The following is a 22,638-nucleotide window of genomic DNA, read 5'->3' as shown; positions in this document are numbered from 1 at the left end:
AACTCTTGCGGTGTCCTGAAATGTTCATAGGGGGTGTCCTGAAGAAGCTGTCCGTATTGTTCGAATGGAAGTTGAAAGTGTTCTAAGAACCGTCTCGGTGTCCTGAAATGTTCGTAAATAAACAAAATGGGGGTGTGTTCTAAGAACTCACGCGTTGTCCTGAAATGTTTGTAGGGGGTGTCCTTAAGACGCTGTCGGTATTGTTCGATGGCAAGTTGAAAGTGTTCTAAGAACACTCAGGGTGTCCTGAAATGTTCGCAAATAAACAAAATGGGGGTGTTCTGAGGACGCTGTCCGTATTGTTCGTTGTCAAGTTGAAAGTATTCTAAGAACTCTTGCGTTGTCCTGAAATGTTCGCACATAAACAAAATGGGGGTGTGTTCTAAGAACACACGCGTTGTCCTGAAATGTTCATAGGGGGTGTCCTGAGAACGCTGTCCGTATTGTTCGTTGTCGAGTTGAAAGTGTTCTAAGAACTCTCGCGGTATCCTGAAATGTTCGTAGGGGGTGTTCTGAAGACGCTGTCCGTATTGTTCGTTGTCAAGTTGAAAGTATTCTAAGAACTCTCACGTTGTCCTGAAATGTTCGCACATAAACAAAATGGGGGTGTTTTCTGAGAACACACGCTTTGTTCTGAAGTGTTCTAAGAACTCTCGCAGTGTCCTGAAATGTTCATAGGGGGTGTCCTGACGACACTGTACGTATTGTTCGATGGCAAGTTGAAAGTGTTCTAAGAACTGTCTCGGTGTCCTGAAATTTTCGTAAATAAAAAAGATGGGTGTGTTTTGTAAGAACTCACGCGTTATCCTGAAATGTCCGCACATAAACAAATAGGGGACACACGCGTTGTCCTGAAGTGTTCTAAGAACTCTCGCAGTGTCCTGAAATGTTCGTAGGGGGTGTTCTTAAGACGCTGTCCGTATTGTTCGTTGTCAAGTTGAAAGTGTTCTAAGAACTCTTGCGTTGTCCTGAAATGTTCGCACATAAACAAAAAGGGGGTGTGTTCTAAGAACACACGCGTTGTCCTGAAGTGTTCTAAGAACTCTTGCGGTGTCCTGAAATCTTCGTAGGGGGTGTCCTGAAGACACTGTCTGTATTGTTCGATGGCAAGTTGAAAGTGTTCTAAAAACAGTCTTGGTGTCCTGAAATGTTCGTAAATAAAAAATATGGGGGTGTGTTCTAAAAACTCACGCGTTGTCCTGTAATGTTCGTAGGGGTTGTCCTGAAGATGCTGTCCGTATTGTTCGATGGCAAGTTGAAAGCGTTCTAAGAACTGTCTCGGTGTCCTGAAATGTTCGCAAATAAACAAAATGGGGGTGTGTTCTAAGAACACACGCGTTGTCCTGAAATGTTCGTAGGGGGTGTCCTGAGGGTGCTGTCCGTATTGTTCGATGTCGAGTTGAAAGTGTTCTAAGAACTCTCGTGGTGTCCTGAAATGTTCGCAGGGGGTGTCCTGAAGACGCTGTCCGTATTGTTCGATGGCAAGTCGAAAGTGTTCTAAGAACACTCGGGGTGTCCAGAAATGTTCGCAAATAAACAAAATGGGGGTGTTCTGAGGACGCTGTCCGTATTGTTCGTTGTCAAGTTGAAAGTATTCTAAGAACTCTTGCGTTGTCCTGAAATGTTCGCACATAAACAAAATGGGGGTGTGTTCTAAGAACACACGCGTTGTCCTGAAATGTTCGTAGGGGGTGTCCTGAGAACGCTGTCCATATTGTTCGTTGTCGAGTTGAAAGTGTTCTAAGAACTCTCGTGGTGTCCTGAAATGTTCCTAGGGGGTGTCCTGAAGATGCTGTCCGTATTGTTCGATGGCAAGTTGAAAGTGTTCTAAGAACACTCGGGGTGTCCTGAAATGTTCGCACATAAACAAAATGGGGGTGTGTTCTAAGAACACACGCGTTGTCCTGAAATGTTCGTAGGGGGTGTCCTGAGAACGCTGTCCGTATTGTTCGTTGTCGAGTTGAAAGTGTTCTAAGAAGTCTTGCGGTGTCCTGAAATGTTCGTAGGGGGTGTTCTGAAGATGCTGTCCGTATTGTTCGTTGTCAAGTTGAAAGTGTTCTAAGAACTCTCACGTTGTCCTGAAATGTTCACACATAAACAAAATGGGGGTGTGTTCTAAGAACCCACGCGTTGTCCTGAAATGTTCGTAGGGGGTGTCCTGAGAACGCTGTCCGTATTGTTCGTTGTCGAGTTGAAAGTGTTCTAAGAACTCTCGCGGTGTCCTGAAATGTTCGTAGGGGGTGTTCTGAAGATGCTGTCCGTATTGTTTGTTGTCAAGTTGAAAGTGTTCTAAGAACACACCCGTTGTCCTGAAGTGTTCTAAGAACTCTCGCGGTGTCCTGAATTGTTCGTAGGGGGTGTCCTGAGGACGCTGTCCGTATTGTTCGTTGTCGAGTTGAAAGTGTTCTAAGAACTCTCGCATTGTCCTGAACTGTTCGCACATAAACAAAATGGGGGTGTGTTCTAAAAACACACGCATTTTCCTGAAGTGTTCTAAGAACTCTTGCGGTGTCCTAAAATGTTTGTAGGGGGTGTCCTGAGACGCTGTCCGTATTGTTCGTCGTCAAGTTGAAAGTGTTCTAAGAACTCTTGCGTTGTCCTGAAATGTTCGCACATAAACAAAATGGGGGTGTGTTCTAAGAACACATGCGTTGTCCTGAAATGTTCGTAGGGTGTGTCCTGAGAATGCTGTCCGTATTGTTCGTTGTCGAGTTGAAAGTGTTCTAAGAACTCTTGCGGTGTCCTGAAATGTTTGTAGGGGGTGTCCTGAGACGCTGTCCGTATTGTTCGTTGTCAAGTTGAAAGTGTTCTAAGAACTCTTGCGTTGTCCTGAAAAGTTCGTAAATAATAAAGATGGGTGTGTGTTCTAAAAACTCACGCGTTGTCCTGAAATGTTCGTAGGGGGTGTTCTGAAGACGCTGTCCGTATTGTTCGTTGTCAAGTTGAAAGTGTTCTAAGAACTCTCGCGTTGTCCTGAAATGTTCGTACATGAACAAAATGGGGGTGTGTTCTAAGAACACACGCGTTGTCCTGAAGTGTTCTAAGAACTCTTGCGGTGTCCTGAAATGTTCATAGGGGGTGTCCTGAAGAAGCTGTCCGTATTGTTCGAATGGAAGTTGAAAGTGTTCTAAGAACCGTCTCGGTGTCCTGAAATGTTCGTAAATAAACAAAATGGGGGTGTGTTCTAAGAACTCATGCGTTGTCCTGAAATGTTTGTAGGGGGTGTCCTGAAGAAGCTGTCCGTATTGTTCGATGGCAAGTTGAAAGTAATCTAAGAACTGTCTCGGTGTCCTGAAATGTTCGCAAATAATCAAAATGGGGGTGTGTTCTAAGAACACACGCGTTGTCCTGAAATGTTCGCAAATAAACAAAATGGGGGTGTTCTGAGGACGCTGTCCGTATTGTTCGTTGTCAAGTTGAAAGTGTTCTAAGAACTCTTGCGTTGTCCTGAAATGTTCGCACATAAACAAAATGGGGGTGTGTTCTAAGAACACACGCGTTGTCCTGAAATGTTCGTAGGGGGTGTCCTGAGAACACTGTCCGTATTGTTCGTTGTCAAGTTGAAAGTGTTCTAAGAACTCTCGCGGTGTCCTGAAATGTTCATAGGGGGTGTTCTGAAGACGCTGTCCGTATTGTTCATTGTTAAGTTGAAAGTGTTCTAAGAACTCTCGCGTTGTCCTGAAATGTTCGCACATAAACAAAATGGGGGTGTGTTCTAAGAACACACGCGTTGTCCTGAAGTGTTCTAAGAACTCTCGCAGTGTCCTGAAATGTTCATAGGGGGTGTCCTGAAGACACTGTCCGTATTGTTCGATGGCAAGTTGAAAGTGTTCTAAGAACTCTCGCGTTGTCCTGAAATGTTCGTAGGGGGTGTCCTTAGGACGCTATCCGTATTGTTCGATGGCAAGTTGAAAGTGTTCTAAGAACTGTCTCGATGTCCTGAAATGTTCGTAAATAAACAAAATGGGGGTGTGTTCTAAGAACTCACTTGTTGTCCTGAAATGTTCGTAGGGGGTGTCCTGAAGATGCTGTCCGTATTGTTCGATGGCAAGTTGAAAGTGTTCTAAGAACACTCGGGGTGTCCTGAAATGTTCGCACATAAACAAAATGGGGGTGTGTTCTAAGAACACACGCATTGTCCTGAAGTGTTCTAAGAACTCTCGCGGTGTCCTGAAATGTTCGTAGGGGGTGTCCTGAAGACGCTGTCCGTATTGTTCGATGGCAAGTTGAAAGTGTTCTAAGAACTCTCGCATTGTCCTGATATGTTCGTAGGGGGTGTTCTGAAGACGCTGTCCGTATTGTTCGTTGTCAAGTTGAAAGTGTTCTAAGAACTCTCGCGTTGTCCTGAAATGTTCGCACATAAACAAAATGGGGGTGTGTTCTAAGAACACACGCGTTGTCCTGAAGTGTTCTAAGAACTCTTGCGGTGTCCTGAAATGTTCATAGGGGGTGTCCTGAAGAAGCTGTCCGTATTGTTCGAATGGAAGTTGAAAGTGTTCTAAGAACCGTCTCGGTGTCCTGAAATGTTCGTAAATAAACAAAATGGGGGTGTGTTCTAAGAACTCACGCGTTGTCCTGAAATGTTTGTAGGGGGTGTCCTGAAGAAGCTGTCCGTATTGTTCGATTGCAAGTTGAAAGTAATCTAAGAACTGTCTCGGTGTCCTGAAATGTTCGCAAATAATCAAAATGGGGGTGTGTTCTAAGAACACACGCGTTGTCCTGAAATGTTCGTAGGGGGTGTCCTGAGGACGCTGTCCGTATTGTTCGTTGTCGAGTTGAAAGTGTTCTAAGAACTCTCGCGGTGTCCTGAAATGTTCGTAGGGGGTGTCCTGAAGATGCTGTCCGTATTGTTCGATGGCAAGTTGAAAGTGTTCTAAGAACACTCGGGGTGTCCTGAAATGTTCGCAAATAAACAAAATGGGGGTGTTCTGAGGACGCTGTCCGTATTGTTCGTTGTCAAGTTGAAAGTGTTCTAAGAACTCTTGCGTTGTCCTGAAATGTTCGCACATAAACAAAATGGGGGTGTGTTCTAAGAACACACGCGTTGTCCTGAAATGTTCGTAGGGGGTGTCCTGAGAACACTGTCCGTATTGTTCGTTGTCGAGTTGAAAGTGTTCTAAGAACTCTCGCGGTGTCCTGAAATGTTCATAGGGGGTGTTCTGAAGACGCTGTCCGTATTGTTCATTGTCAAGTTGAAAGTGTTCTAAGAACTCTCGCGTTGTCCTGAAATGTTCGCACATAAACAAAATGGGGGTGTGTTCTAAGAACACATGCGTTGTCTTGAAGTGTTCTAAGAACTCTCGCGGTGTCCTGAAATGTTCGTAGGGGGTGTCCTGAAGACGCTATCCGTATTGTTCGATGTCGAGTTGAAAGTGTTCTAAGAACTCTCGCGGTGTCCTGAAATGTTCGTAGGGGGTGTCCTGAAGACGCTGTCCGTATTGTTCGTTGTCAAGTTGAAAGTGTTCTAAGAACTCTTGCGATGTCCTCAAATGGTCGCACATAAACAAAATGGGGGTGTGTTCTAAGAACACACGCGTTGTCCTGAAATATTAGTAGGGGGTGTCCTTAGGACGCTGTCCGTATTGTTCGATGGCAAGTTGAAAGTGTTCTAAGAACTGTCTCGGTGTCCTGAAATGTTGTAAATAAACAAAATGGGGGTGTGTTCTAAGAACTCACTCGTTGTCCTGAAATGTTCGTAGGGGGTGTCCTGAAGATGCTGTCCGTATTTTTCGATGGCAAGTTGAAAGTGTTCTAAGAACTGTCTCGATTTCCTGAAATGTTCGCAAATAAACAAAATGGGGGTGTGTTCTAAGAACACACGCGTTGTCCTGAAATGTTCGCAGGAGGTGTCCTGAAGACGCTGTCCGTATTGTTCAATGGCAAGTTGAAAATGTTCTAAGAACACTCGGGGTGTCCTGAAATGTTCGCAAAATAAACAAAATGGGGGTGTTCTGAGGACGCTGTCCGTATTGTTCATTGTCACGTTGAAAGTGTTCTAAGAACTCTTGCGTTGTCCTGAAATGTTCGCACATAAACAAAATGGGGGTGTGTTCTAAGAACACACGCGTTGTCCTGAAATGTTCGTAGGGGGTGTCCTGAGGACGCTGTCCATATTGTTCGTTGTCGAGTTGAAAGTGTTCTAAGAACTCTCGGGGTGTCCTGAAATGTTTGTAGGGGGTGTACCGAAGACGCTGTCCATCTTGTTCGATGGCAAGTTGAAAGTGTTTTAAGAACTCTCTCGTTGTCCTGAAATGTTCGTAGGGTTGTTCTTAAGACGCTGTCCGTATTGTTCGTTGTCAAGTTGAAAGTGTTCTAAGAACTCTCGCGTTGTCCTGAAATGTTCGCACATAAACAAAAAGGGGGTGTGTTCTAAGAACACACGCGTTGTCCTGAAATGTTCGTAGGGGGTGTCCTGAGGACGCTGTCCGTATTGTTCGTTGTCGAGTTGAAAGTGTTCTAAGAACTCTCGCGGTGTCCTGAAATGTTCGTAGGGGGTGTCCTGAAGATGCTGTCCGTATTGTTCGATGGCAAGTTGAAAGTGTTCTAAGAACACTCGGGGTGTCCTGAAATGTTCGCAAATAAACAAAATGGGGGTGTTCTGAGGACGCTGTCCGTATTGTTCGTTGTCAAGTTGAAAGTGTTCTAAGAACTCTTGCGTTGTCCTGAAATGTTCGCACATAAACAAAATGGGGGTGTGTTCTAAGAACACACGCGTTGTCCTGAAATGTTCGTAGGGGGTGTCCTGAGAACACTGTCCGTATTGTTCGTTGTCGAGTTGAAAGTGTTCTAAGAACTCTCGCGGTGTCCTGAAATGTTCATAGGGGGTGTTCTGAAGACGCTGTCCGTATTGTTCATTGTCAAGTTGAAAGTGTTCTAAGAACTCTCGCGTTGTCCTGAAATGTTCGCACATAAACAAAATGGGGGTGTGTTCTAAGAACACATGCGTTGTCTTGAAGTGTTCTAAGAACTCTCGCGGTGTCCTGAAATGTTCGTAGGGGGTGTCCTGAAGACGCTATCCGTATTGTTCGATGTCGAGTTGAAAGTGTTCTAAGAACTCTCGCGGTGTCCTGAAATGTTCGTAGGGGGTGTCCTGAAGACGCTGTCCGTATTGTTCGTTGTCAAGTTGAAAGTGTTCTAAGAACTCTTGCGATGTCCTCAAATGGTCGCACATAAACAAAATGGGGGTGTGTTCTAAGAACACACGCGTTGTCCTGAAATATTAGTAGGGGGTGTCCTTAGGACGCTGTCCGTATTGTTCGATGGCAAGTTGAAAGTGTTCTAAGAACTGTCTCGGTGTCCTGAAATGTTGTAAATAAACAAAATGGGGGTGTGTTCTAAGAACTCACTCGTTGTCCTGAAATGTTCGTAGGGGGTGTCCTGAAGATGCTGTCCGTATTTTTCGATGGCAAGTTGAAAGTGTTCTAAGAACTGTCTCGATTTCCTGAAATGTTCGCAAATAAACAAAATGGGGGTGTGTTCTAAGAACACACGCGTTGTCCTGAAATGTTCGCAGGAGGTGTCCTGAAGACGCTGTCCGTATTGTTCAATGGCAAGTTGAAAATGTTCTAAGAACACTCGGGGTGTCCTGAAATGTTCGCAAAATAAACAAAATGGGGGTGTTCTGAGGACGCTGTCCGTATTGTTCATTGTCACGTTGAAAGTGTTCTAAGAACTCTTGCGTTGTCCTGAAATGTTCGCACATAAACAAAATGGGGGTGTGTTCTAAGAACACACGCGTTGTCCTGAAATGTTCGTAGGGGGTGTCCTGAGGACGCTGTCCATATTGTTCGTTGTCGAGTTGAAAGTGTTCTAAGAACTCTTGCGGTGTCCTGAAATGTTTGTAGGGGGTGTACCGAAGACGCTGTCCATCTTGTTCGATGGCAAGTTGAAAGTGTTTTAAGAACTCTCTCGTTGTCCTGAAATGTTCGTAGGGGGTGTTCTTAAGACGCTGTCCGTATTGTTCGTTGTCAAGTTGAAAGTGTTCTAAGAACTCTCGCGTTGTCCTGAAATGTTCGCACATAAACAAAAAGGGGGTGTGTTCTAAGAACACACGCGTTGTCCTGAAGTGTTCTAAGAACTCTTGCGGTGTCCTGAAATGTTCGTAGGGGGTGTCCTGAAGACACTGTCTGTATTGTTCGATGGCAAGTTGAAAGTGTTCTAAAAACAGTCTCGGTGTCCTGAAATGTTCGTAAATAAAAAAAATGGGGGTGTGTTCTAAAAACTCACACGTCGTCCTGAAATGTTCGTAGGGGGTGTCCTGAAGATGCTGTCCGTATTGTTCGATGGCAAGTTGAAAGTGTTCTAAGAACTGTCTCGGTGTCCTGAAATGTTCGCAAATAAACAAAATGGGGGTGTGTTCTAAGAACACACGCATTGTCCTGAAATGTTCGTAGGGGGTGTCCTGAGGGCGCTGTCCGTATTGTTCGTTGTCGAGTTGAAAGTGTTCTAAGAACTCTCGTGGTGTCCTGAAATGTTCGCAGGGGGTGTCCTTAAGACGCTGTCCGTATTGTTCGATGGCAAGTTGAAAGTGTTCTAAGAACACTCGGGGTTTCCTGAAATGTTCGCAAATAAACAAAATGGGGGTGTGTTCTAAGAACACACGCGTTGTCCTGAAATGTCCGTAGGGTGTATCCTGAGAACGCTGTCCGTATTGTTCGTTGTCGAGTTGAAAGTGTTCTAAGAACTCTCGCGTTGTCCTGAAATGTTCGCACATAAACAAAATGGGGGTGTGTTCTAAGAACACACGCATTGTCCTGAAATGTTCACAGGGGGTGTCCTGAGGACGCTGTCCGAATTGTTCGTTGTTGAGTTGAAAGTGTTCTAAGAACTCTCGCGGTGTCCTGAAATGTTCGTAGGGGGTGTCCTGAAGACGCTGTCCGTATTGTTCGATGGCAAGTTGAAAGTGTTCTAAGAACTCTCGCGTTGTCCTGAAATGTTCGTAGGGGGTGTTCTGAAGACGCTGTCCGTATTGTTCGTTGTCAAGTTGAAAGTGTTCTAAGAACTCTCGCGTTGTCCTGAAATGTTCGCACATAAACAAAATGGGGGTGTGTTCTAAGAACACACGCATTGTCCTGAAATGTTCACAGGGGGTGTCCTGAGGACGCTGTCCGAATTGTTCGTTGTTGAGTTGAAAGTGTTCTAAGAACTCTCGCGGTGTCCTGAAATGTTCGTAGGGGGTGTCCTGAAGACGCTGTCCGTATTGTTCGATGGCAAGTTGAAAGTGTTCTAAGAACTCTCGCGTTGTCCTGATATGTTCGTAGGGGGTGTTCTGAAGACGCTGTCCGTATTGTTCGTTGTCAAGTTGAAAGTGTTCTAAGAACTCTCGAGTTGTCCTGAAATGTTCGCACATAAACAAAATGGGGGTGTGTTCTAAGAACACACGCGTTGTCCTGAAGTGTTCTAAGAACTCTCGCAGTGTCCTGAAATGTTCGCAGGGGGTGTCCTGAGGGCGCTGTCCGTATTGTTCGTTGTCGAGTTGAAAGTGTTCTAAGAACTCTCGTGGTGTCCTGAAATGTTCGCAGGGGGTGTCCTTAAGACGCTGTCCGTATTGTTCGATGGCAAGTTGAAAGTGTTCTAATAACACTCGGGGTGTCCTGAAATGTTCGCAAATAAACAAAATGGGGGTGTTCTGAAGACGCTGTCCGTATTGTTTGTTGTCAAGTTGAAAGTGTTCTAAGAACTCTTGCATTGTCCTGAAATGTTCGCACATAAACAAAATGGGGGTGTGCTCTAAGAACACACGCGTTGTCCTGAAATGTTCGTAGGGGGTGTCCTGAGAACGCTGTCCGTATTGTTCGTTGTCGAGTTGAACGTGTTCTAAGAACTCTTGCGTTGTCCTGAAATGTCCGCACATAAACAAAATGGGGGTGTGTTCTAAGAACACACGCGTTGTCCTTAAGTGTTCTAAGAACTCTCGCAGTGTCCTGAAATGTTCATAGAGGGTGTCCTGAAGACGCTGTCCGTATTGTTCGATGGCAAGTTGAAAATGTTCTAAGAACTCTCGCGTTGTCCTGAAATGTGCGTAGGGGGTGTTCTGAAGACGCTGTCCGTATTGTTCATTGTCAAGTTGAAAGTGTTCTAAGAACTCTTGCGTTGTCCTGAAATGTTCGCACATAAACAAAATGGGGGTGTGTTCTAAGAACACATGCGTTGTCTTGAAGTGTTCTAAGAACTCTCGCGGTGTCCTGAAATGTTCGTAGGGGGTGTCCTGAAGACGCTGTCCGTATTGTTCGATGTCGAGTTGAAAGTGTTCTAAGAACTCTCGCGGTGTCCTGAAATGTTCGTAGGGGGTGTCCTGAAGACGCTGTCCGTATTGTTCGTTGTCAAGTTGAAAGTGTTCTAAGAACTCTTGCGATGTCCTGAAATGGTCGCACATAAACAAAATGGGTGTGTGTTCTAAGAACACACGCGTTGTCCTGAAATATTCGTAGGGGGTGTCCTTAGGACGCTGTCCGTATTGTTCGATGGCAAGTTGAAAGTGTTCTAAGAACTGTCTCGGTGTCCTGAAATGTTCGTAAATAAACAAAATGGGGGTGTGTTCTAAGAACACACGCGTTGTCCTGAAATGTTCGCAGGAGGTGTCCTGAAGACGCTGTCCGTATTGTTCAATGGCAAGTTGAAAGTGTTCTAAGAACTGTCTCGATTTCCTGAAATGTTCGCAAATAAACAAAATGGGGGTGTGTTCTAAGAACACACGCGTTGTCCTGAAATGTTCGCAGGAGGTGTCCTGAAGACGCTGTCCGTATTGTTCAATGGCAAGTTGAAAGTGTTCTAAGAACACTCGGGGTGTCCTGAAATGTTCGCACATAAACAAAATGGGGGTGTGTTCTAAGAACACACGCGTTGTCCTGAAATGTTCGTAGGGGGTGTCCTGAGGACGCTGTCCATATTGTTCGTTGTCGAGTTGAAAGTGTTCTAAGAACTCTCGCGGTGTCCTGAAATGTTTGTAGGGGGTGTACCGAAGACGCTGTCCGTCTTGTTCGATGGCAAGTTGAAACTGTTCTAAGAACTCTCTCGTTGTCCTGAAATGTTCGTAGGGGGTGTTCTTAAGACGCTGTCCGTATTGTTCGTTGTCAAGTTGAAAGTGTTCTAAGAACTCTCGCGTTGTCCTGAAATGTTCGCACATAAACAAAAAGGGGGTGTGTTCTAAGAACACACGCGTTGTCCTGAAGTGTTCTAAGAACTCTTGCGGTGTCCTGAAATGTTCGTAGGGGGTGTCCTGCAGACACTGTCCGTATTTTTCGATGGCAAGTTGAAAGTGTTCTAAAAACAGTCTCGGTGTCATGAAATGTTCGTAAATAAAAAAAATGGGGGTGTGTTCTAAAAACTCACGCGTCGTCCTGAAATGTTCGTAGGGGGTGTCCTGAAGATGCTGTCCGTATTGTTCGATGGCAAGTTGAAAGTGTTCTAAGAACTGTCTCGGTGTCCTGAAATGTTCGCAAATAAACAAAATGGGGGTGTGTTCTAAGAACACACGCGTTGTCCTGAAATGTTCGTAGGGGGTGTCCTGAGGGTGCTGTCCGTATTGTTCGTTGTCGAGTTGAAAGTGTTCTAAGAACTCTCGTGGTGTCCTGAAATGTTCGCAGGGGGCGTCCTTAAGACGCTGTCCGTATTGTTCGATGGCAAGTTGAAAGTGTTCTAAGAACACTCGGGGTGTCCTGAAATGTTCGCAAATAAACAAAATGGGGGTGTGTTCTAAGAACACACGCGTTGTCCTGAAATGTTCGTAGGGGGTGTCCTGAGAACGCTCTCCGTATTGTTTGTTGTCGAGTTGAAAGTGTTCTAAGAACTCTCGCGGTGTCCTGAAATGTTCGTATGGGGTGTTCTGAAGACGCTGTCCGTATTGATCGTTGTCAAGTTGAAAGTGTTCTAAGAACTCTTGCGTTGTCCTGAAATGTTCGCACCGAAACAAAATGGGGGTGTGTTCTAAGAACACATGCGTTGTCCTGAAGTGTTCTAAGAACTCTTGCGTTGTCTTAAATTGTTCGTACGGGGTGTCCTGAAGACGCTGTCTGTATTGTTTGTTGTCGAGTTGAAAGTGTTCTAAGAACTCTCGCGTTGTCCTGAAATGTCCGCACATAAACAAAATGCGGGACACAAGCGTTGTCCTGAAGTGTTCTAAGAACACTCGCGGTGTCCTGAAATGTTTGTAGGGGGTGTCCTGAAGACGCCGTCCGTATTGTTCGATGGCAAGTTGAAAATGTTCTAAGAACTCTCGCGTTGTCCTGACATGTTCGTAGGGGGTGTTCTGAAGACGCTGTCCGTATTGTTCATTGTCAAGTTGAAAGTGTTCTAAGAACTCTTGCGTTGTCCTGAAATGTTCGCACCGAAACAAAATGGGGGTGTGTTCTAAGAACACATGCGTTGTCTTGAAGTGTTCTAAGAACTCTTGCGTTGTCCTGAAATGTTCGTAGGGGGTGTCCTGAAGACGCTGTCTGTATTGTTTGTTGTCGAGTTGAAAGTGTTCTAAGAACTCTCGCGTTGTCCTGAAATGTTCGCACATAAACAAAATGGGGGTGGGTTCTAAGAACACATGCGTTGTCCTGAAGTGGTCTAAGAACTCTCGCAGTGTCCTGAAATGATCGTAGGGGGTGTCCTGAAGACGCTGTCCGTATTGTTCGATGTCGAGTTGAAAGTGTTCTAAGAACTCTCGCGGTGTCCTGAAATGTTCGTAGAGGGTGTCCTGAAGACGCTGTCCGTATTGTTCGTTGTCAAGTTGAAAGTGTTCTAAGAACTCTCGCGATGTCCTGAAATGGTCGCACATAAACAAAATGGGGGTGTGTTCTAAGAACACACGCGTTGTCCTGAAATGTTCGTAGGGGGTGTCCTTAGGACGCTGTCCGTATTGTTCGATGGCAAGTTGAAAGTGTTCTAAGAACTGTCTCGGTGTCCTGAAATGTTCGTAAATAAACAAAATGGGGGTGTGTTCTAAGAACTCACTCGTTGTCCTGAAATGTTCGTAGGGGGTGTCCTGAAGATGCTGTCCGTATTGTTCGATGGCAAGTTGAAAGTGTTCTAAGAACTGTCTCGATTTCCTGAAATGTTCGCAAATAAACAAAATGGGGGTGTGTTCTAAGAACACACGCGTTGTCCTGAAATGTTCGCAGGAGGTGTCCTGAAGACGCTGTAAATATTGTTCAATGGCAAGTTGAAAGTTTTCTAAGAACACTCGGGGTGTCCTGAAATGTTCGCAAATAAACAAAATGGGGGTGTTCTGAGGACGCTGTCCGTATTGTTCATTGTCAAGTTGAAAGTGTTCTAAGAACTCTTGCGTTGTCCTAAAATGTTCGCACATAAACAAAATGGGGGTGTGTTCTAAGAACACACGCGTTATCCTGAAATGTTCGTAGGGGGTGTCCTGAGGACGCTGTCCACATTGTTCGTTGTCGAGTTGAAAGTGTTCTAAGAACTCTCGCGCTGTCCTGAAATGTTTGTAGGGGGTGTCCCGAAGACGCTGTCCGTCTTGTTCGATGGCAAGTTGAAAGTGTTCTAAGAACTCTCTCGTTGTCCTGAAATGTTCGTAGGGGGTGTTCTTAAGACGCTGTCTGTATTGTTCGTTGTCAAGTTGAAAGTGTTCTAAGAACTCTCGCGTTGTCCTGAAATGTTCGCACATAAACAAAAAGGGGGTGTGTTCTAAGAACACACGCGTTGTCCTGAAGTGTTCTAAGAACTCTTGCGGTGTCCTGAAATGTTCGTAGGGGGTGTCCTGAAGACACTGTATGTATTGTTCGATGGCAAGTTGAAAGTGTTCTAAAAACAGTCTCGGTGTCCTGAAATGTTCGTAAATAAAAAAAATGGGTGTGTGTTCTAAGAACTCACTCGTTGTCCTGAAATGTTCGTAGGGGGTGTCCTGAAGACGCTGTCCGTATTGTTCGTTGTCAAGTTGAAAGTGTTCTAAGAACTCTCGCGATGTCCTGAAATGGTCGCACATAAACAAAATGGGGGTGTGTTCTAAGAACACACGCGTTGTCCTGAAATGTTCGTAGGGGGTGTCCTTAGGACGCTGTCCGTATTGTTCGATGGCAAGTTGAAAGTGTTCTAAGAACTGTCTCGGTGTCCTGAAATGTTCGTAAATAATCAAAATGGGGGTGTGTTCTAAGAACTCACTCGTTGTCCTGAAATGTTCGTAGGGGGTGTCCTGAAGATGCTGTCCGTATTGTTCGATGGCAAGTTGAAAGTGTTCTAAGAACTGTCTCGATTTCCTGAAATGTTCGCAAATAAACAAAATGGGGGTGTGTTCTAAGAACACACGCGTTGTCCTGAAATGTTCGCAGGAGGTGTCCTGAAGACGCTGTAAGTATTGTTCAATGGCAAGTTGAAAGTTTTCTAAGAACACTCGGGGTGTCCTGAAATGTTCGCAAATAAACAAAATGGGGGTGTTCTGAGGACGCTGTCCGTATTGTTCATTGTCAAGTTGAAAGTGTTCTAAGAACTCTCGCGCTGTCCTGAAATGTTTGTAGGGGGTGTCCCAAAGACGCTGTCCGTCTTGTTCGATGGCAAGTTGAAAGTGTTCTAAGAACTCTCTCGTTGTCCTGAAATGTTCGTAGGGGGTGTTCTTAAGACGCTGTCTGTATTGTTCGTTGTCAAGTTGAAAGTGTTCTAAGAACTCTCGCGTTGTCCTGAAATGTTCGCACATAAACAAAAAGGGGGTGTGTTCTAAGAACACACGCATTGTCCTGAAATGTTCGTAGGGGGTGTCCTGAGGACGCTGTCCACATTGTTCGTTGTCGAGTTGAAAGTGTTCTAAGAACTCTCGCGCTGTCCTGAAATGTTTGTAGGGGGTGTCCCAAAGACGCTGTCCGTCTTGTTCGATGGCAAGTTGAAAGTGTTCTAAGAACTCTCTCGTTGTCCTGAAATGTTCGTAGGGGGTGTTCTTAAGACGCTGTCTGTATTGTTCGTTGTCAAGTTGAAAGTGTTCTAAGAACTCTCGCGTTGTCCTGAAATGTTCGCACATAAACAAAAAGGGGGTGTGTTCTAAGAACACACGCATTGTCCTGAAGTGTTCTAAGAACTCTTGCGGTGTCCTGAAATGTTCGTAGGGGGTGTCCTGAAGACACTGTCTGTATTGTTCGATGGCAAGTTGAAAGTGTTCTAAAAACAGTCTCGGTGTCCTGAAATGTTCGTAAATAAAAAAAATGGGTGTGTGTTCTAAAAACTCACGCATCGTCCTGAAATGTCCGTAGTGGGTGTCCTGAAGATGCTGTCCGTATTGTTCGATGGAAAGTTGAAAGTGTTCTAAGAACTGTCTCGGTGTCCTGAAATGTTTGCAAATAAACAAAATGGGGGTGTGTTCTAAGAACACACGCGTTGTACTGAAATGTTCGTAGGGGGTGTCCTGAGGGCGCTGTCCGTATTGTTCGTTGTCGAGTTGAAAGTGTTCTAAGAACTCTCGTGGTGTCCTGAAATGTTCGCAGGGGGTGTCCTGAAGACGCTGTCCGTATTGTTCGATGGCAAGTTGAAAGTGTTCTAAGAACACTCGGGGTGTCCAGAAATGTTCGCAAATAAACAAAATGGGGGTGTTCTGAGGACGCTGTCCGTATTGTTCGTTGTCAAGTTGAAAGTGTTCTAAGAACTCTCGCGTTGTCCTGAAATGTTCGTAGGGGGTGTCCTGAAGACGCTGTCCGTATTGTTCGATGGCAAGTTGAAATGTTCTAAGAACTGTCTTGGTGTCCTGAAATGTTCGTAAATAAACAAAATGGGGGTGTGTTCTAAGAACACACGCATTGTCCTGAAATGTTCATAGGGGGTGTCCTGAGGACGCTGTCCGTATTGTTCGGTGTTGAGTTGAAAGTGTTCTAAGAACTCTCGCGTGGTCCTGAAATATTCGTAGGGGGTGTTCTGAAGACGCTGTCCGTATTGTTAGTTGTCAAGTTGAAAGTGTTCTAAGAACTCTCGCATTGTCCTGAAATGTTCGCACATAAACAAAATGGGGGTGTGTTCTAAGAACACACGCGTTGTCCTGAAGTGTTCTAAGAACTCTCGCAGTGTCCTGAAATGTTCGCAGGGGGTGTCCTGAAGACGCTGTCCGTATTGTTCGATGGCAAGTTGAAAGTGTTCTAAGAACTGTCTCGGTTTCCTGAAATGTTCGCAAATAAGCAAAATGGGGGTGTGTTCTAAGAACACATGCGTTGTCCTGAAATGTTCGCAGGAGGTGTCCTGAAGACGCTGTCCATATTGTTCGATGGCAAGTTGAAAGTGTTCTAAGAACACTCGGGGTGTCCTGAAATGTTTGCAAATAAACAAAATGGAGGTGTTCTGAGGACGCGTCCGTATTGTTCGTTTTCAAGTTGAAAGTGTTCTAAGAACTCTCGCGTTGTCCTGAAATGTTCGCACATAAACAAAATGGGGGTGTGTGCTAAGAACACACGCGTTGTCCTGAAGTGTTCTAAGAACTCTCGCAGTGTCCTGAAATGTTCGCAAGGGGTGTCCTGAAGACGCTGTCCGTATTGTTCGATGGCAAGTTGAAAGTGTTCTAAGAACTGTCTCGGTTTCCTGAAATGTTCGCAAATAAACAAAATGGGGGTGTGTTCTAAGAACACATGCGTTGTCCTGAAATGTTCGCAGGAGGTGTCCTGAAGACGCTGTCCGTATTGTTCGATGGCAAGTTGAAAGTGTTCTAAGAACACTCGGGGTGTCCTGAAATGTTTGCAAATATACAAAATGGAGGTGTTCTGAGGACGCTGTCCGTATTGTTCGTTTTCAAGTTGAAAGTGTTCTAAGAACACACGCGTTGTCCTGAAATGTTCTTAGGGGGTGTCCTGAGAACGCTGTCCATATTGTTCGTTGTCGAGTTGAAAGTGTTCTAAGAACTCTCGCGGTGTCCTGAAATGTTCGTAGGGGGTGTTCTGAAGACGCTGTCTGTATTGTTCGTTGTCAAGTTGAAAGTGTTCTAAGAACTCTCGCGTTGTCCTGAAATGTTCGTAGGGGGTGTTCTGAAGACGCTGTCCGTATTGTTAGTTGTCAAGTTGAAAGTGTTCTAAGAACTCTCGCGTTGTCCTGAAATGTTCGCACATAAACAAAATGGGGGTGTGTTCTAAGAACACACGCGTTGTCCTGAAATGTTCGCAGGAGGTGTCCTGAAGACGCTGTCCGTATTGTTCGATGGCAAGTTGAAAGTGTTCTAAGAACACTCGGGGTGTCCAGAAATGTTCGCAAATAAACAAAATGGGGGTGTTCTGAGGACGCTGTCCGTATTGTTCGTTGTCAAGTTGAAAGTGTTCTAAGAACTCTCGCGTTGTCCTGAAATGTTCGCACATAAACAAAATGGTGGTGTGTTCTAAGAACACACGCGTTGTCCTGAAATGTTCGTAGGGGGTGTCCTGAGAACGCTGTCCATATTGTTCGTTGTCGAGTTGAAAGTGTTCTAAGAACTCTCGCGGTGTCCTGAAATGTTCGTAGGGGGTGTTCTGAAGACGCTGTCCGTATTGTTAGTTGTCAAGTTGAAAGTGTTCTAAGAACTCTCGCGTTGTCCTGAAATGTTCGTAGGGGGTGTCCTGAAGACGCTGTCCGTATTGTTCGATGGCAAGTTGAAATGTTCTAAGAACTGTCTTGGTGTCCTGAAATGTTCGTAAATAAACAAAATGGGGGTGTGTTCTAAGAACTCACGCGTTGTCCTGAAATGTTCGTAGGGGGTGTCCTGAAGACGTTGTCCGTATTGTTTGATGGCAAGTTGAAAGTGTTCTAAGAACACTCGGGGTGTCCTGAAATGTTCGCACATAAACAAAATGGGGGTGTGTTCTAAGAACACACGCATTGTCCTGAAATGTTCATAGGGGGTGTCCTGAGGATGCTGTCCGTATTGTTCGGTGTTGAGTTGAAAGTGTTCTAAGAACTCTCGCGTGGTCCTGAAATGTTCGTAGGGGGTGTTCTGAAGACGCTGTCCGTATTGTTAGTTGTCAAGTTGAAAGTGTTCTAAGAACTCTCGCGTTGTCCTGAAATGTTCGCACATAAACAAAATGGGGGTGTGTTCTAAGAACACACGCGTTGTCCTGAAGTGTTCTAAGAACTCTCGCAGTGTCCTGAAATGTTCGCAGTGGGTGTCCTGAAGACGCTGTCCGTATTGTTCGATGGCAAGTTGAAAGTGTTCTAAGAACTGTCTCGGTTTCCTGAAATGTTCGCAAATAAGCAAAATGGGGGTGTGTTCTAAGAACACATGCGTTGTCCTGAAATGTTCGCAGGAGGTGTCCTGAAGACGCTGTCCATATTGTTCGATGGCAAGTTGAAAGTGTTCTAAGAACACTCGGGGTGTCCTGAAATGTTTGCAAATAAACAAAATGGAGGTGTTCTGAGGACGCTGTCCGTATTGTTCGTTTTCAAGTTGAAAGTGTTCTAAGAACTCTCGCGTTGTCCTGAAATGTTCGCACATAAACAAAATGGGGGTGTGTTCTAAGAACACACGCGTTGTCCTGAAGTGTTCTAAGAACTCTCGCAGTGTCCTGAAATGTTCGCAGGGGGTGTCCTGAAGACGCTGTCCGTATTGTTCGATGGCAAGTTGAAAGTGTTCTAAGAACTGTCTCGGTTTCCTGAAATGTTCGCAAATAAACAAAATGGGGGTGTGTTCTAAGAACACATGCGTTGTCCTGAAATGTTCGCAGGAGGTGTCCTGAAGACGCTGTCCGTGTTGTTCGATGGCAAGTTGAAAGTGTTCTAAGAACACTCGGGGTGTCCTGAAATGTTTGCAAATATACAAAATGGAGGTGTTCTGAGGACGCTGTCCGTATTGTTCGTTTTCAAGTTGAAAGTGTTCTAAGAACACACGCGTTGTCCTGAAATGTTCTTAGGGGGTGTCCTGAGAACGCTGTCCATATTGTTCGTTGTCGAGTTGAAAGTGTTCTAAGAACTCTCGCGGTGTCCTGAAATGTTCGTAGGGGGTGTTCTGAAGACGCTGTCTGTATTGTTCGTTGTCAAGTTGAAAGTGTTCTAAGAACTCTCGCGTTGTCCTGAAATGTTCGTAGGGGGTGTTCTGAAGACGCTGTCCGTATTGTTAGTTGTCAAGTTGAAAGTGTTCTAAGAACTCTCGCGTTGTCCTGAAATGTTCGCACATAAACAAAATGGGGGTGTGTTCTAAGAACACACGCGTTGTCCTGAAATGTTCGCAGGAGGTGTCCTGAAGACGCTGTCCGTATTGTTCGATGGCAAGTTGAAAGTGTTCTAAGAACTGTCTCGGTTTCCTGAAATGTTCGCAAATGAACAAAATGGGGGTGTGTTCTAAGAACACATGCGTTGTCCTGAAATGTTCGTAGGAGGTGTCCTGAAGACGCTGTCCGTATTGTTCGATGGCAAGTTGAAAGTGTTCTAAGAACACTCGGGGTGTCCTGAAATGTTTGCAAATAAACAAAATGGAGGTGTTCTGAGGACGCTGTCCGTATTGTTCGTTTTCAAGTTGAAAGTGTTCTAAGAACTCTCGCGTTGTCCTGAAATGTTCGTAGGGGGTGTACTGAAGACGCTGTCCGTATTGTTCGTTGTCAAGTTGAAAGTGTTCTAAGAACTCTCGCGATGTCCTGAAATGGTCGCACATAAACAAAATGGGGGTGTGTTCTAAGAACACACGCGTTGTCCTGAAATATTCGTAGGGGGTGTCCTTAGGACGCTGTCCGGATTGTTCGATGGCAAGTTGAAAGTGTTCTAAGAACTGTCTCGGTGTCCTGAAATGTTCGTAAATAAACAAAATGGGGGTGTGTTCTAAGAACTCACTCGTTGTCCTGAAATGTTCGTAGGGGGTGTCCTGAAGATGCTGTCCGTATTGTTCGATGGCAAGTTGAAAGTGTTCTAAGAACTGTCTCGATTTCCTGAAATGTTCGCAAATAAACAAAATGGGGGTGTGTTCTAAGAACACACGCGTTGTCCTGAAATGTTCGCAGGAGGTGTCCTGAAGACGCTGTCCGTATTGTTCAATGGCAAGTTGAAAGTGTTCTAAGAACACTCGGGGTGTCCTGAAATGTTCGCAAAATAAACAAAATGGGGGTGTTCGAGGACGCTGTCCGTATTGTTCATTGTCAAGTTGAAAGTGTTCTAAGAACTCTTGCGTTGTCCTGAAATGTTCGCACATAAACAAAATGGGGGTGTGTTCTAAGAACACACGCGTTGTCCTGAAATGTTCGTAGGGGGTGTCCTGAGGACGCTGTCCATATTGTTCGTTGTCGAGTTGAAAGTGTTCTAAGAACTCTCGCGGTGTCCTGAAATGTTTGTAGGGGGTGTTCTTAAGACGCTGTCCGTATTGTTCGTTGTCAAGTTGAAAGTGTTCTAAGAACTCTCGCGTTGTCCTGAAATGTTCGCACATAAACAAAAAGGGGGTGTGTTCTAAGAACACACGCGTTGTCCTGAAGTGTTCTAAGAACTCTTGCGGTGTCCTGAAATGTTCGTAGGGGGTGTCCTGAAGACGCTGTCTGTATTGTTTGTTGTCGAGTTGAAAGTGTTCTAAGAACTCTCGCGTTGTCCTGAAATGTTCGCACATAAACAAAATGGGGGTGGGTTCTAAGAACACATGCGTTGTCCTGAAGTGTTCTAAGAACTCTCGCAGTGTCCTGAAATGATCGTAGGGGGTGTCCTGAAGATGCTGTCCGTATTGTTCGATGTCGAGTTGAAAGTGTTCTAAGAACTCTCGCGGTGTCCTGAAATGTTCGTAGGGGGTGTCCTGAAGACGCTGTCCGTATTGTTCGTTGTCAAGTTGAAAGTGTTCTAAGAACTCTCGCGATGTCCTGAAATGGTCGCACATAAACAAAATGGGGGTGTGTTCTAAGAACACACGCGTTGTCCTGAAATGTTCGTAGGGGGTGTCCTTAGGACGCTGTCCGTATTGTTCGATGGCAAGTTGAAAGTGTTCTAAGAACTGTCTCGGTGTCCTGAAATGTTCGTAAATAAACAAAATGGGGGTGTGTTCTAAGAACTCACTCGTTGTCCTGAAATGTTCGTAGGGGGTGTCCTGAAGATGCTGTCCGTATTGTTCGATGGCAAGTTGAAAGTGTTCTAAGAACTGTCTCGATTTAGTGAAATGTTCGCAAATAAACAAAATGGGGGTGTGTTCTAAGAACACACGCGTTGTCCTGAAATGTTCGCAGGAGGTGTCCTGAAGACGCTGTAAGTATTGTTCAATGGCAAGTTGAAAGTTTTCTAAGAACACTCGGGGTGTCCTGAAATGTTCGCAAATAAACAAAATGGGGGTGTTCTGAGGACGCTGTCCGTATTGTTCATTGTCAAGTTGAAAGTGTTCTAAGAACTCTTGCGTTGTCCTAAAATGTTCGCACATAAACAAAATGGGGGTGTGTTCTAAGAACACACGCGTTGTCCTGAAATGTTCGTAGGGGGTGTCCTGAGGACGCTGTCCACATTGTTCGTTGTCGAGTTGAAAGTGTTCTAAGAACTCTCGCGCTGTCCTGAAATGTTTGTAGGGGGTGTCCCGAAGACGCTGTCCGTCTTGTTCGATGGCAAGTTGAAAGTGTTCTAAGAACTCTCTCGTTGTCCTGAAATGTTCGTAGGGGGTGTTCTTAAGACGCTGTCTGTATTGTTCGTTGTCAAGTTGAAAGTGTTCTAAGAACTCTCGCGTTGTCCTGAAATGTTCGCACATAAACAAAAAGGGGGTGTGTTCTAAGAACACACGCGTTGTCCTGAAGTGTTCTAAGAACTCTTGCGGTGTCCTGAAATGTTCGTAGGGGGTGTCCTGAAGACACTGTATGTATTGTTCGATGGCAAGTTGAAAGTGTTCTAAAAACAGTCTCGGTGTCCTGAAATGTTCGTAAATAAAAAAAATGGGTGTGTGTTCTAAGAACTCACTCGTTGTCCTGAAATGTTCGTAGGGGGTGTCCTGAAGACGCTGTCCGTATTGTTCGTTGTCAAGTTGAAAGTGTTCTAAGAACTCTTGCGATGTCCTGAAATGGTCGCACATAAACAAAATGGGGGTGTGTTCTAAGAACACACGCGTTGTCCTGAAATGTTCGTAGGGGGTGTCTTTAGGACGCTGTCCGTATTGTTCGATGGCAAGTTGAAAGTGTTCTAAGAACTGTCTCGGTGTCCTGAAATGTTCGTAAATAAACAAAATGGGGGTGTGTTCTAAGAACTCACTCGTTGTCCTGAAATGTTCGTAGGGGGTGTCCTGAAGATGCTGTCCGTATTGTTCGATGGCAAGTTGAAAGTGTTCTAAGAACTGTCTCGATTTCCTGAAATGTTCGCAAATAAACAAAATGGGGGTGTGTTCTAAGAACACACGCGTTGTCCTGAAATGTTCGCAGGAGGTGTCCTGAAGACGCTGTAAGTATTGTTCAATGGCAAGTTGAAAGTTTTCTAAGAACACTCGGGGTGTCCTGAAATGTTCGCAAATAAACAAAATGGGGGTGTTCTGAGGACGCTGTCCGTATTGTTCATTGTCAAGTTGAAAGTGTTCTAAGAACTCTTGCGTTGTCCTAAAATGTTCGCACATAAACAAAATGGGGGTGTGTTCTAAGAACACACGCGTTGTCCTGAAATGTTCGTAGGGGGTGTCCTGAGGACGCTGTCCACATTGTTCGTTGTCGAGTTGAAAGTGTTCTAAGAACTCTCGCGCTGTCCTGAAATGTTTGTAGGGGGTGTCCCGAAGACGCTGTCCGTCTTGTTCGATGGCAAGTTGAAAGTGTTCTAAGAACTCTCTCGTTGTCCTGAAATGTTCGT

Source organism: Ambystoma mexicanum, chromosome 12 (genome assembly GCF_040938575.1).
Source record: "Ambystoma mexicanum isolate Mex_15411 chromosome 12, UKY_AmexF1_1, whole genome shotgun sequence".
Lineage (NCBI taxonomy): Eukaryota > Metazoa > Chordata > Amphibia > Caudata > Ambystomatidae > Ambystoma > Ambystoma mexicanum.
Note: the sequence above shows the minus strand (reverse complement) of the source record.